At 44.8% G+C, this 15,133-nt stretch overlaps 1 pseudogene; it reads right to left on the bottom strand.

Annotated features, from left to right (window-relative positions):
- Positions 1–14,093: 14,093 nt before the first annotated feature.
- On the bottom strand, positions 14,094–14,926 carry LOC112635540 (annotated as a pseudogene).
- Between the last annotated feature and the right edge of the window lie 207 nt (positions 14,927–15,133).

A 15,133-nucleotide genomic window follows, 5' to 3' on the forward strand; every position in this document is an offset into this window, starting at 1 on the left:
CTGCCGTATGGTTTTCCATAGCAGTTGCACCATTTTACAGTCCCATCAGTATAACTGTTTTATAAAGGAGAAAAATAGAAAAGCGATTGATAGTTAAGTAGTATGTGGTATTTCAGAATGCCAAGGCTGGAGCTGGGCTGCATGAGTACACAATGCAGTGGTTGCATGTCTGCCCCTCATATGCCACGGAAACAGACTGACATGTAGGTGCCATGTGATGATGCTGTCCCTGGAGTGCATTGCCAGAAGTGATTTTCAAAACAAGGAACAACTCTTGCTAAAGCTCTAGATTAATCACAGTGCATCTGCATTCATCTTGTTACACTCCTAGAAACTCAAGTGGATATTAAAAATATACTAAAAGGTACCTTGTATTTATATGTGAAACAAAATTATCATTAGGAAATTATGAACAAGTATTTTATCTATAGGAGTTTCCAGCAGGACATTTGAGAGTTGTTAGGATGGGGACACTTTTTGTATTGTTTCCTTTTAGAACTGTCCTGTGCCTCACTTACTAATTTCTGGTAGCACCCCACCTGTCAACATTGTGACCAGAGAATGCCCCTACAAATTCCTATGTCCTCTAGGAGTGAGATGCAGCCCCCATTTAGAAATGCTCTAAGGAAGCCCACCCAGGTGGTGGATGAATGATTTCTGATTGCTTGACAGTAACAATGGGACTTGTTGGAGCAAAGGCCATGCGCATGTAAAAATGTCCAAGGTGTCCAAGGTCTTGGTCATAAAAACTAGCACGTGGCTTTTTTTCCATTAGTTTCTTATATCCCATAGGAGCTCCATTGTTCTCAAAATCTGTTTTCTATGCACAATCCACAGATAAGAAGGACTGAGGGCCTGGGCACATGTGGCCTCTGTGGGAAGGAACAAAAAGAGGACAGATATGTGAGACATTTTCAAGGCTGAAGCTCCAAAATTTAAGTCATTAGATGTGGGGAAGGAGGAAAAGATGAACGTAAAATGTGGCTTAGTATTTTTGAGATTGGGCACTGGAGAATTAACACGCCATTAACATGGAAAGGGTGGTAAAGTATTATATTAACAGTTGGCCCCAGAATTCCATAGACGAAGAGCTGTCTGTGACCAGGTGCTCTGCTATGAGAGGTGAGGCCCAAAAGATGCTCTGGAAGGAGAGAGTGAACCCAAGAGTGAGGCATTTTGGAGGAGGAGGACTGGGGTTTAGGTTCTGCTCCACCATCCGTGTGTGTGAGGTTTGAGAATAACTGCTTACAAGCACCAGTTTCCTCTCTGTAAAATGGGGCTACTCCAGCCCCAACCTGCCTCCCAAGGCACTTGCGTGTGAGCACAGTATCTGAGACTGGCTGTTCTGTTCACCTCATGCCTAAAATGGCAATAGCTACTCTGTGTATCAGACCAATGGAACAGAACAGAGAACCCAGAAATAAGAGCACACACCTACAACTATCTGATCTTTGACAAACCTGACAAAAATAAGCCATGGGGGAAAGGATTCCCTAGTCAGTAAATGGTGCTGGGAGAACTGGCTAGCCATATGCAGAAGATTAAAACTGGACCCTTTCCTTACACCATATACAAAAAATTAACTCAACGTGGATTAAAGACTTCAATGTAAAACCCAAAACAGTAAAAACCCTGGAAGACAACCTAGGCAATACCATTCTGGACAGGCATGTTTGTTCACCGCTTGTACGTCTTCTTTTGAGAAGGAACAGACACTTTTCAAAAGAAGACATACACATGGCCAGCAATGATATGAAACAAAGCTGATCGTTAGAGAAATACAAATCAAAACCATGATAAGATACCATCTCACACCAGTCAGAAAGGCTATTATTAAAGAGTCAAAAAATAACAGATGTTGGTGAGGTTGCAGAGAAAAAGGAACGCTTATATACTGTTGGTGAGAGTGTTAGTTAGTTGAGCCATTGTGGAATAAAGTGGCGATTTCTCAAAGACCTAAAAACAGAAATATCATTTGACCCAGTGATCCCATTACTGAGTATATACCCAAAGGAATATAAATAATTCTGTTATAAAGACACATGCATGTGTATGTTCATTGCAGTACTATTCACAATAGCAAAGACATGGAACCAACTCAAATACTCATCAGTGGAAGAATGGATAAAGAAAATGTGGCTCATATACATTGAATATTATGTCAACATTAAAAAGAACGAGATCATGTCCTTTGCAGGAACATGGATGGAGCTGGAGGTCATTATCCTTAGCAAACGAACACAGGAACAGGAAACCAGATACCACTTGTTCTCACATAACTGGGAGCTAAATGATGAGGACACCTGGACACATAGAGGGGAACAACACACTCTGGGGCCTTTTGGAGGGTGCAGGGTGTGAGGAGGGAGAGGATCAGGAAAATTAACTAATGGATACCAACCTTAATACCTGGGTGACAAAATAATCTGTACAGCAAGCCACCATGACACAAGTTTACCTATATAACAAATCTGCACGTGAACCCCTGAACTTAAAAGTTAAATTTAAAGAATGGGCATGGTGGCTCACACCTGTAATCCTAGCACTTTGGGAGGCTGAGCTGGGCAGATCGCCTGAGGTCGGGAGCTTGAGAGCAGCCTGACCAACATAGAGAAACCCCAGGTTTACTAAAAAAAATAAATAAATAAATAAACAGGCATGCTAGTGCATGCCTGTAATCCCAGCTACATGGGAGACTGAGGCAGGAGAATCGCTTGAACCTGGGAGGTGAAGGTTGCAGTGAGCCGAGATCACACCACTGCACTCCAGCCTGGGCAACGAGAATGAAACTCCATCTCAAAAAAAAAAAAAAAGTTAAATTAAAAAAAAGGGGGAAAAATAACTACCCTGTGTATCAGTCAGGGTTCTCTGGAGAAACAGAACCAAGAGAGTCTACATCTCCATGCACTAAGATTTATTTTAAGGAATTTGTTAATGTGATTGTGGGGGATGGGAAATCTAAAATTTTAGGGCAGTGGTAGGCTGGACACTAGGCAATAGTTGATGTCCAGGCCTTGAGCCTGAAATTTGCAGAGAAGACTGGCATGCTGGACACTCAGACAGGATTTCCATGTTACAGTCTTGAGGTAGAATTTCTTCTTTAAGAAATCTCTTTCTATGCTCTTAAGGTCTTCAACTGATTGGATGAGGCCCAACTACATTATGGAAAGTCATCTCCTTTACCTAGAGTCAACTGATTGGAGATGCTAATCACATCTATAACATACCTTTGCAGCAACATCCAGTTTAGTGCTTGATCAAACAACTGGGCAACATAGCCTGGCCAAGTTGACCATCAAATTTAACCTTTACCCCTTGGACACTTAGAAAGCTAGACATGAGAAGGGTCCAATCCATGACCAGGAACTTGTTCACTTGTCACATAGCCCAGAATACACCCTTGCCTTGCTCTGGGCCTCATATCCTTCCTTAGTAAACTGGCTATCAGAACACAGTCCTTCCAAAGTCCTGGGAAGAATATCTTCCATTAAAGCTCCCCTGCCAGATCAAGTAGCACTCAGTGTCTCCCCAGCTGAGTACTGTCCCAGTGGCATCTCTAGTACCACACCTTTTCTAGACAAGGGTGGGTAAAGGTAGAGGGGCAGCAAGTAGGTGACCTTCCATGTTACCAGGCTCTCTGCATTTTCCTGATGTCATTGCCAGTCTCTTGCTTTCTTAGACTCAGTGGCCCTCGGTGTGTGTCTGCTTTTGCAAAGGCTAATCACATCTATAAAATGTATCCTTTTACTGTTTCTGTTATACTGCTTGTTGCCTCTAGGATGTTCAAACACAGTGCAGTCTCTGGCTGCCCTTCCCAAGAAATCCACACACACCAAACATTTTGTGAATTTCAGCAGCATTTCTTCAAGACTTGGTGGTGCTAAGGGTGGTTGAAGTTTACCTACATTACCTACATTTAATTTTCACGTCAGCCTGGTGAGATAGACATCATTAGTTTCCTGTGCTAAGCATTGTGACCCTGGCACACAGCTAATAAATGAGGGGGCTTTCAACCAGTGACTTTGTACTGGGTCCTTCTTAAGAACTAGGGACTTGAGAGACTTGTGTTCACTCATAAGGTAATTGAACTTAACTGAGCCACTGGAAATAGTGATATTTGTCATTAAATTTATCCCACATATGAATACCTCCCAACAGTGGAAAGAGTCAGCTGTGCTCCCTAAAAAGGTGGTGAAGCGGTCACGTGCACAAGTACGCGTGTGCAGTCAGGAATGTGGAGACCAGGGTAGGGAAGTGTGAAAAATGCTGGATGTGGGTTCAGCATGGCCCTGCCCTGCCCCAGAGCCTCCACATAGGAATGCCAGTGTCATGAATCTTAAATTCCACCCCAACTGCATGGGCAACATTAGCCCCACCCAGTTGGAGTGGGAGGGGGCGTGGGATGAGCTTGCTGAAGGGGTGGCCATCTTTCTAGTCCCGCCTCATGTCATGGTAGCCAGGCAGATGTCCGTGAACACTTGTGGAAAAGCGGGGTCCACATATGAAGAGCTGCTGCCTCCCTGCCTGTGGCTGTCCTCTGCCTGGGCCATGTTCCTTTCTCCCTCCGGTCTAAGGGAATCTGCTCTTCATGCCTCCATCTCCCTGGGCAGGTACCCCTGGAGCTCCCATAGCTATCCTGCAGTGTCTTGGATGCTCTTCTGCATCTTGTTTCTCCTTGTGATGATAAACTCCCTGTTAAACTGCCTGAGGCCTGAGATAGCTGAGGCTCTTCTCCTACCTCCTCCACACATTCCTCCCATTAACACGCTGTCCTGGGTGCCTTTGTCAGATTCATTTGTGCTATTCCAACAGGACCCTGAGGGAATGCAGCCCCAGACAGGTTTGCGGGCAGGCCCTGTGCTTTCTTGCCTTTGCTGGTCCCCACATCTGGACACCACCTCTGCCATTCCAAGGCCTGACTCCTCTTTCCCAATGCCGTGAAATCTCCCCCTCCTTTGAATTCCAGACTGCTTAATTCCATTCCTTCTTGCAGCATTTATAATTATAGCAATAACTAACCTCTGTCTGGCTAGTATTCCTTACAAAGCACTTCCCCATATATGATCTTTTCTTATTCCTACCAAAAGAATTTGGCCAATAGCTGCCCTGCATTTCATATTTTCTATGAACAGATTCTTTACATATATATCACTTCTTTTTTTTTTTTTTTGAGAAGGAGTCTTACTCTGTCGCCCAGGCTGGAGTGCAATGGCCCGATCTCGGCTCACTGTAACCTCCGCCTCCCAGGTTCAAGCGGTTCTCCTGCCTCAGCCTCATGAGTAGCTGGGATTACAGACATGTGCTACTTCATCTGGCTAATTTTTGTATTTTTAGTAGAGACGGGGTTTCACCATGTTGACCAGGCTGGTCTCTAACTCCTGACCTCAGGTGGCCTGCCTGCCTCGGCCTCCCAAAGTGCTGGGATTAAAGGCACGAGCCACTGTGCCCAGCCACATATATACCACTCGTAATTGTCACGGCAGAACCACAAGATATGTGTTAGTGTGCCTGTTATACAGATGAAGAAACTGAAATATAGAGAAGCGAAATCCCTCATGAGTTTATCCAGCCAGGAGTTGAACCTAGGTCTGCCTGACTTTAAAGCCTGGTTAGCCGTCAAAGCATGTGGCCTGTGGTGCTCTACTGGGCTCCATTTATAGAGGTGGAAACACAGGCTGGGTGACTGAGAAAGAACTTGTACAAGATGGCAGATGCAGGACTGTGTCCGGATCTTCTGAGTACAGAACCCAGGCTTCTCCCTCTATATCTGCCACACAGTCGCTGATGTTCATGACTAATCTTCATCTCTCGATGTGAGCAACATGAGGGTAAGATCAGTGCCCAAGTTGCTAAATTACCTGCAAAGGATAAAGGAGGAGGGAGCAGAAGTAGGTGGGAGACCCTCAGACCACAATGCCACCTGCTAGCAGCAAAGTGGGGGCAGGCCGGCAGGAGGATTGAGGGAGGACAGCTAGGACTGCAGCGCGGCTCTGAGAGGGCATCCTCAGGCCCAGGGGTAGGCTCCAGGCACGGGCTCCATCCAGGAGGCCTATCCTGGGCAGATGTGGCCTGACTCTAGTCCTCCCTCATGCTCACTCATGGCTGGGAGAATTCAGGGAGATGGTGGCCTTGGTGCAAATGCCACAGCGATTCTGAAGGCGCACAGCTGCTGGCTGTCAGTCAATTGTACCCTTGGCCAATGCTCTCTGAAAAGAAGAGCTGAGCAGTGCACCTGCATGAGAACCATGTGGACGAAGCTAATGCTTTGGACTCAGAAAGACCTGACTTACCAGCCATGGGTTCACAGGTAAGTCAATTAGTTTTTTTTTTTTTTTAGTTAATTTACTTACCTTTGGCTGACAGATGGATTAAATGAGGTAGGTATTGTATGAAAGATGCCTGTCATGATACAGCTGCTCCAAAATTGGCAGTTACCTTCCCTCTGGGAAGTCTGCTGTAGTGGTTGGCAGGACAGATTTCTGGAGAGAGATGGCTTAGGTTCAAATTCTGTTTCTGCTACTTGTTAGCTGTGTGATCTTGAACAAGTTACCTAACCCCTCTGGGATTCAGGTTTCTTCCGCGAAAACTGGAGATAATAATAGTTCTTTTTTTTTTTTTTTTTTTTTTGAGACGGAGTCTCGCTCTGTCGCCCAGGCTGGAGTGCAGTGGCGAGATCTCAGCTCACTGCAAGCTCCGCCTCCCGGGTTCACGCCATTCTCCTGCCTCAACCTCCCGAGTAGCTGGGACTACAGGCGCCCGCCACCTCGCCCGGCTAGTTTTTTGTATTTTTTGGTAGAGACAGGGTTTCACTGTGTTAGCCAGGATGGTCTCGATCTTCTGACCTCGTGATCCGCCCGTCTCGGCCTCCCAAAGTGCTGGGATTACAGGCTTGAGCCACCACGCCCGGCCCAATAATAGTTCTTAACCTCAGGAGGGATATTGTGAAAACTAAATGAGATAATCCATGAAGAAGTCAGAATGTAACAGTTATTACTGATGGCCTGTATCCTGGAGCTGGGCTTCTCTCTTAAAGGGCGATGCCCGGCAGGGGCCTGCAGAGGGCAGTATCCCCACAGCAATCTGATTTGCCTCTGGGCCAATGCTGTATCTGGGCCTTTCAAGTTTAGAGAAGAAAAAACCAAGGTGTACAAAGCACAGCAGAGTGACCAAGTGACAGAATGTCCCAGAAGAGATGTGGAGAGCATGTAGGACAGGTAATATTTTTTAAAATAATATTTATTGGTGGGTGACTGCAATGAAACAGAACGGAGAAAAATATCAATAATTTAAAATAAAAATCCTATGAGCAATTTAAGGTGAATGAACATGGAAACCAAAACTTCTCATAGAAAGTAACACACTTGCTCTCTTTGGATATGTCTTAGGAGCCCCTGGAGTCTGGTGGCCTGGGCCCTAGTTTGTTTATACAATTCATGTCAGAGATCAAGACACTCTTTGAACACACTTGGAATGCAACTTAAAGATCAACAATCTAGAGCTGAGTGAGTTGCAAGTGGAGTGCTTACAGGCATCTGGTATGTAATGCCAGCTCAGTCCCTATGTAGCTGGGTGACGTCTTTTTTTTTCAAGTCAGAGTCTCACACTGTCACCCAGGCTGGAGGGCAATGGCGCCATCTCCACTCACTGCAACCTCCGCCTCCTGGGTTCAAGTGATTCTCCTGCCTCAGCCTCCTGAGTAGCTGGGATTACAGGCGTGCACCACTACGCCTGGCTACTTTTTGTATTTTTAGTAGAGATGGGGTTTCACTATGTTGGCCAGGCTGGTTTCGAATTCCGGACCTCGTGATCCGCCTGCCTTGGCCTCCCAAAGCGCTGGGATTACAGGAATAGCTGGGCGACTTTGAGCCACGTGAGTCATCTCTCTGTGGGATGCAGACAACCTTTAGAACAGTCAGAGCAAAAAGGCCAGGCCAGGGATTATCATCAGTCTATATTCCATGCCACATCTCCTCAAAGTCCTTTTTGATTTGCCCCCATGCTATCCTGCAGGACATTCTTCTAGTTTCTTAAGCATCTTGGATAAAGGGGGGCTTTTTCTTACACCCCCAGTGTGCCTGTCACTCTTTTTGCTCCTGGTGAATAACTGCAATGTCTACTATCTAGTCTCTTAGGTGTCTCTTGGGACCACCATTAACCATCGTCAAACACTGAAATCCCTATTGCTTGTTATAGAGCCTGATTCATGTACAAAAATACAGTTTATGTTGTTTTCAACCTAAATGTGTAAATCCCTGCCTCATTCTGTACATATCTTTCTGTAACTTGCCCTTTTCACTTAATCCTGTACCTTAGATAATTTTCCGTGCTACACATAAACATTGACCTTGTTCTTTATAATGACTTAATGGCAATCCACTGTATGAATATCTCAAATGAAAGAATTCCAGTGTCAAAGGCTATTTAGGCTTTTTCATTTTTCCCCTTTAAAAAGCAGTGTGGCAGGGTACCTGTGTGTGCCTCGTCCATTTCTGCAAGTCTTTCACTAGGATGGATTCCTAAAAATGGGGTTACCAGGTTTCAGGGGTGCACATGTAGAATTTTCACAGATACTACCGAGTCACCCCCAAAGTCTGTGCCTACTTACTTATCATATAGTGTGGTATAGTATAACATATCATAGTGTAGTATAGTGTAGCATAATATAGTGAGGCACAGTATAATATAGTGTAGCATAGCATAGTATAGTGTAGAATAATATACTATAATATGATATAAGATAGTATAATATAGCATAGTGTAGCAGAGTGTTCCAACACACTCTTTATTGTAGTCTTCAGATGACAGGTAGGGTTTTATGTCAAGAATTGAGGAACTTAAAAGGCATATAGCCTAGTGGTCAGGAGCCAGATATTGCATTTAAATCTTAACTCTACCCCTCACAATTTCTGTGACTTTGGGCAAGCCACTTAGTCTTTTGTGACTCAGTTTTCTCAATGAGTTAATATAAGAAAAACACTCAGAACAGGTGGTGGCAAGCAGCAAGCAGGGATCCATTTTTTTTGTGCCACTGTTATCCCAGTTTCTCTAATCTGTAACACCAGGGGTGTTGGTGTTCTTAATGTGTGAGAAGTCACAAGACACGTGGAGTGCATGCAATCAGAGAATACATTTCACTAGTAGATTTAGATTTGTTGAAATAAGTAGTTGATAAGTACCTTAAATATTTTTACATGGAAACAAATAAATGTATTATGAAGAAGAACGCAAAATTGGCATAAATTTGAAAACATGGAACCTCAAAAATAGAATACCTGTTGAGGGCTGCTATGAACTAGATACTTCACCCCACTTCCTTTGCAGGTGCTCGCTTTGGATTATTCTGGAGTGAAAAGGTCAAATCATTAGAATAATTCATGGTGGTTTGCCTTCTGAAAACTGAGGATCTTCATGGGTCTAGATTTGCTTTCTTTGGTTTCCAGGTACTAATGTTTTTTCCTTAGCAATGAAATGCAAATTTTTCTCATAGAGAGCCAATATTGATGTTTCAGCAAATCAGTGACCAGATGTTTTGCTTGAAATTATTTCTAATTAGTGCTCTATAAATGGCTGGAGTTTAAAATAGTCAACTAGGTAATCAGAGTTAGCCTTGATTTCCTATCTTCCTGAGTCACTGGGATAGACGGGGCAACCAGGAAAACCCCAGATTTTTAGAATCTTCAGATGTCATTGAAACTTGTACCTCAGTTACACTGACCTTCACTTTCTGCCCTTCTTTCACTCCATCTTCCTATTGTGTCTTTCTTTTTTCACACGTTTCTCATACTGCAGTCAGTTTAAAATCCAGTTTGTCTTCCTCACCAGCTTTTCAAGGTGAAACAGAGTGGCTTCAAATTTTGGCTTAGTTATTTGTGTGAACTTGGGCAAGTTAGCTAATCTCTTGAGGCCTCTATTTGCCTCAGCTGGAAAATGTGGGTCATTTCTGCATCAGGTAGGGATTCTTCTGCTGCAAATACTAGAAAACTCATCCCAAACAGAATTTCCTGGCTCACATGAGTGGAAAGGTTGTGGGTTCTCACTTTAGGCATATTTTGATTCATGACTCAATAGTCACCAGAGGACCCAATTTCTTCCTTTCTGCTGCAATTCCTTAGTTTTGACTCCAATCTCAGGTTTCAAATGGTAGAAAGACAGTTACATTTGCTCCATTCCCCACACATCTTAGGCTCGAATCCTAAAGGAAAGCCAGCCAGACTCTGTCCCGGCATTCCTAGCTGAAGCTTCACTGGGTCTCACTGAAGCTGATTGGGTCTTGTGCCTATCCCTCAACCAATCACTGTGACGAGGGAAATGGGAGGCATTGATTGGCTCAGCCTAGGTCACATGACTCGCCCTTCTCTCGGATGTGGTCTCCACTTAATGTGTTTCCACTGCAGGATAGACGAGAGAATCCCCAACCCCACCCTGTGAGAAGTTGCTAGAAAAAGATATTTGTTTAAAGGAAAAGGGCAAATGTTTGCTCTCATATCTCTCTGACACGTTTGTAGTGTGGATAATGAGGTGAAGTAAAGATTGCTACAACTACCTAGCAAAAGTGGCACATGCTGGGGAATTAATGTCAGTTTTCTGTCAGTGTCTCCTCTCTGGCAATACTTTGGCTATTGCTGCTTTCTTTTTGTTCTTTTGAGATTTTGTACGCTTTGCAACAATTCCTCAATTGATACTTGTATCTCCTGTTCCAACTTCTCGTCATAGTTTTAGTCCTGCATCTCCAATGACTTTTGGTCATTTTGAATTAGTTATTGCAGTGCAACCTACAGATCAACACGTCAAAAACCCAGCTCATCATCTGGATCCTTAAATAAGATCCTCACTCCTGAACCCTTCCCTTCTGCTCTTGGGTCCCAGGCATCCCATTAGGTACTAAAATGGCCTTGATTCCATATCCATTTTTATTTTCACTTGATGACCTCCTCACCTCCCTTGTGAATTCTGGGTCACTGAGGATGAAAATCTGGAATCCCACAGTTATAAGTCTTATAAACTGCATGAACTTGAGTAGACAACTTAACCTTCCTAAGCCTCAGCTTCCTTATCTGTAAAATCTTGATTTTTTAATTTTTATTTTTTGAGTTGGAGTCTCGCTCTGTCACCCAGGCTGGAGTGCAGTGGCGCGATCTCGGCGCACTGCAAGCTCCGCCTCCCGGGTTCACGCCATTCTCCTGACTCAGCCTCCCGAGTAGCTGGGACTACAGGCGCCCGCCACCAGGTCAGGCTAATTTTAAAATATTTTTTAGTAGAGACGGAGTTTCCCCGTGTTAGCCAGGATGGTCTCGATCTCCTGACCTTGTGATCCGCCTGCCTTGGCCTCCCAAAGTGCTGGGATTACAGGCGTGAGCCACCGCGCCCGGCCTAAAATCATGTTTTTTAAACGTATAATTTCAATTTAAATCACACGTCCCTTTGATAAAGGACTCAACACTTGGAGCAAAGTGTGGGCAGTCAGGTTTGTACGATTTGCTGGGCTAACTACTCTGTACTGTCTCTCCTATCCCATTTGACTCTAGTTTGTGATTCACTTCACTTTCTTTCTCTCTCCATTCGGCAGCAGATATTTTTGATTTAGAGAGTGTTGGCCAACTCTATAGAAACGCTACTTTCACACGTGTGGAATATCATGTTGCCTGACATTCACTTCTGTAGCACTTCTAATCCTCTCTGGCTCTGGGATATGTAATTATATACGCCCCTTCTCAGCGCTGGCTGCTGTAGTCCCACTGCTGGATTGCTTGTCTGTTTCCTCTTTACCTTCCAGTGACCCCTACAGGGTTGTTACCTGGGAGGTGTATTTCTCAATACCGAGGCAAATGCACGAGATGCCATCACAGGCTCATCTGTAGGAGCCAACAGGTGTGTGGTGAGTTACCTTTGGGGCAGGATTTACTGTGAGTGGCTAAGCAACCCCATATGGGGTGAGTAAGGACTCAGAGTAGAGAGACAGGGAACACACCTGGTTGACCATACTGCATACCTGTTCTGTCCAATATGACAGACACTAGCCACAGCTACATGTGGTGATTTAAATAAAAAATAATTAAAATTTTTAGTCCTTAATTGTACTAACCACATTTCAAGTGCACAGTAGCCAATTGTAACTAGTGGCTACTACTTTGGACAGGACAGTTACATCATCCCTAGGAAATTCTACTGAATAGCACTACTCTGAAGTGGGGAACAGGAGCAGGCATGCTGTGCTCTCAGCCAAGGCTACCAGAGAGAAACAAGGGCTCTGACCCCTCAGCCAATGTGATGTGGGCTGGGGAAACTGGTTTGATTTCAGAGGTAGACACTGGACATGGCAGTGCAAAGCATCCAAGGAGTGTACAAGTTGAGTTAAGCATCCTTAATGCTATGCAGGGAGGGTGGTCTAGTATTTTTGGCCGACCACAATCTTCAGAGATTCATAGCAGATGGGAGCCCCCAGCAGACAAGCCCTGTACTGAGCACTTAACGTAGATTATTTCATTCAACCTTAAAGGGAGAGAATATTACATTGACTTTATAGATAAGGAAACTGAGCCTCAGAGCAGTGAATCTAACTGCAAGTTCTTCTTAACTGCCCTGTACTGCCTTAATATTGGGTAAGAAGGACTTGCATTCTGGGGGAGCAGCAGTCTGAGGTCTTGGCGGGGAGTCGGCTTGGATCAAGCAGAGTGGCTCAGACTAGCGCTTGGGCCAGCTCTCCAACTCTCAGAGGACTGAAATGTAAGACAGAGGAGCGGGCTGGGGCAAGGTGGGGATGGGACGGACCTAACTTTGGGGGTGATGCAGATGTCTCAGGGTGCATGCAGACGTTATAGGTGATGCATTCCGCACATCCAAGAACAGGAATGCAAGTCCTCTGAGGGTAGAGCTGTGCAGTAGTGGTTATGAGTGGACCTTGGGGCCACACAGCCCTTCTCTAAATTCCAGTCTTGCCATTTATTACTTTGCAACAGCTGAGGTGACCTTTCTGTTTCAGTGTTCTCGTCTGTAAAATGAATATGATAGCATGGCAATTATTATTATTATTATCTTTGTAGCCTCAGATATAAATATCATCCTTAGCATAAGTAGGCTTTCCATACAAATGGAATGAAATTGAATCCAGTTGTAAGGATTGGAGAATGTAAGCTGAAACAAAGCTCTACCTGGATAAAAAGGGAGACTTCCTCAGGCATGTACTAGGGCAATGATGACAGTAAGTTAATAATTTACTTCAGGCTCACCAAAATCAGTAGTTTAGTTTTGCTGTTGGAAACCCCAGAGATGTGTCCATTTGCTGTAAAAATGACCATCCCATACCACCATTTTGTGACCATTGGCTTTATCAATATTACAAATTATATTAGTATTAATTAATTATGAATGAATTACTTGACTCAAGATAGAAATTGCCAAATTATTGTCCTTTCGGTGGGCACAACATATTGTATCTGTACACACAGAATAGTTTAGAACCATTTAGTTTAATTCAGTTAAAATCAGTTATTTTGAAAATATTCTGTTTCCAGATATTCAAGCAAAATCTCAAAATAGTTTATCTGTGTAGTCCTAAGAATTGGCACATGGAGGTTCTTCAGGGTTGGCCAGACTCATATTCTGTCTGCTTGATGACACTAGTGGGCTTTTGGTAGAGAGATAGTTTTATTCTCTGTGTGTATATCAAAGTTAAATTTAAGATCAGAGATATTGTGATCAAGGTCATCACCACTAACAGCGTTGTTAACAAATACTATTGGATGTCTGTAATGGTTGCTATCACCTTGACTGATGAACTCTTTGAGCATTTTACTTCTCAGGAGGTGAAGTTTCTTGCAATGGGTGCCTCAGTTGAGTTCTCCAGGCAAGAGAGCTAGGGGCAGAATATATAAATCCTGCCTTCTGTTGTCTGGGGTGTGTGTGTGTGTGTTTGTGTGCGTGTGCATGGGTGTGTATGTGCACTAGTGATGGAGAAATATACCTGTCCCAGGACTCAGGTTTGGTATCTACTTGAGTTGCCATCACACAGTCCTGTTATCCTCTATGACTGTGTAGATAAGCTTTCATGAGGAGCCTAGGCATTTTTTTTTTTTTTTTTTTACATTTCTCAACTTTTATTGTGGGCCCTTCAACCATTTTTGCTGCTGGGTTTCATATTTTCGGACTGTTTCACGGATCCACAGGACGTATCTTGAGACACGGTGTAGATACCAGGCTGATCAGGCTGCCCACATGGGAAGTCTCCCCAGGAGATGGTGCCATACAGTGTTCTGTTACAGACCAGGGGGCCCCCAGAGTCACCCTCACGGGAGTCTTTGCCACCCTCTTTTGTGCTGGCACACAACATGTTGTCAGTGATCTTTCCTGGGTAGACTTGATGACACTCCTCATCTGAGCCAAGTTGGATGTTGGCACATTGTAGAGTTTTGGAGTAATTCACCTGGGGGCTGGTGGTGGTGCCCCAGCCAGACACCTGACAGGTGGTGCCAGGGGTTAGGCAGTTGTTGTGGGAAAGGGGCAGGGTTTGGATGTAGCCTGTGAGCTGGGCCAGGGACTGCAGCTCCAGAAGCATGATGTCATGGTCGTGGTTCGAGTGGGTGGGGCTTCTCCGGTATACAGGGTGGGGGATAGAGTGGACAACTTCCCTCACCTGCTCACCAGCTTCCACACGCCCTAGGGCATGCTTGCCTAGGTAAACTTTGAGCCCATCGTTCAGACAGTGTGCGGCAGTGAGGACCCTTTTGGGGTGGACCAGAACTCCTCCACAGAGTAGGCCCCCTTGCACTAGTAGGGCTGCCTGCCAGGGCTAAGACTGGGGGAAGCAGGTGTAGCCGCCTGGGAGAAACCCATTGGTCCCATTGGTGTTGAGAACCTTGGAAGACTCCTGGGAGATACCTCCTGACAAGGCCGCGGTCAGGGATGCGATCACTAGGGCCAGGGGCCACATGGCTCCAGGATCGGGAGGGAGCCTTGGCATTTTAAAGTCACATTCACTGGTAGGATGACCCAAAGAAGCAATGCCCCAGTACTGACTTCTGATCCCCTGTCTGAGAACCAGAGTCCTGTCCTGAGATGGAGTATCAACTATGGAACACTGGTTTCCTGTGTTAGTCACCAAGTCATAGCTCACTTTCTTGGCGTGCCCTGTTTTGCC

The sequence above is a fragment of the Theropithecus gelada genome, chromosome 11 (genome assembly GCF_003255815.1).
Source record: "Theropithecus gelada isolate Dixy chromosome 11, Tgel_1.0, whole genome shotgun sequence".
NCBI classification, from domain to species: domain Eukaryota; kingdom Metazoa; phylum Chordata; class Mammalia; order Primates; family Cercopithecidae; genus Theropithecus; species Theropithecus gelada.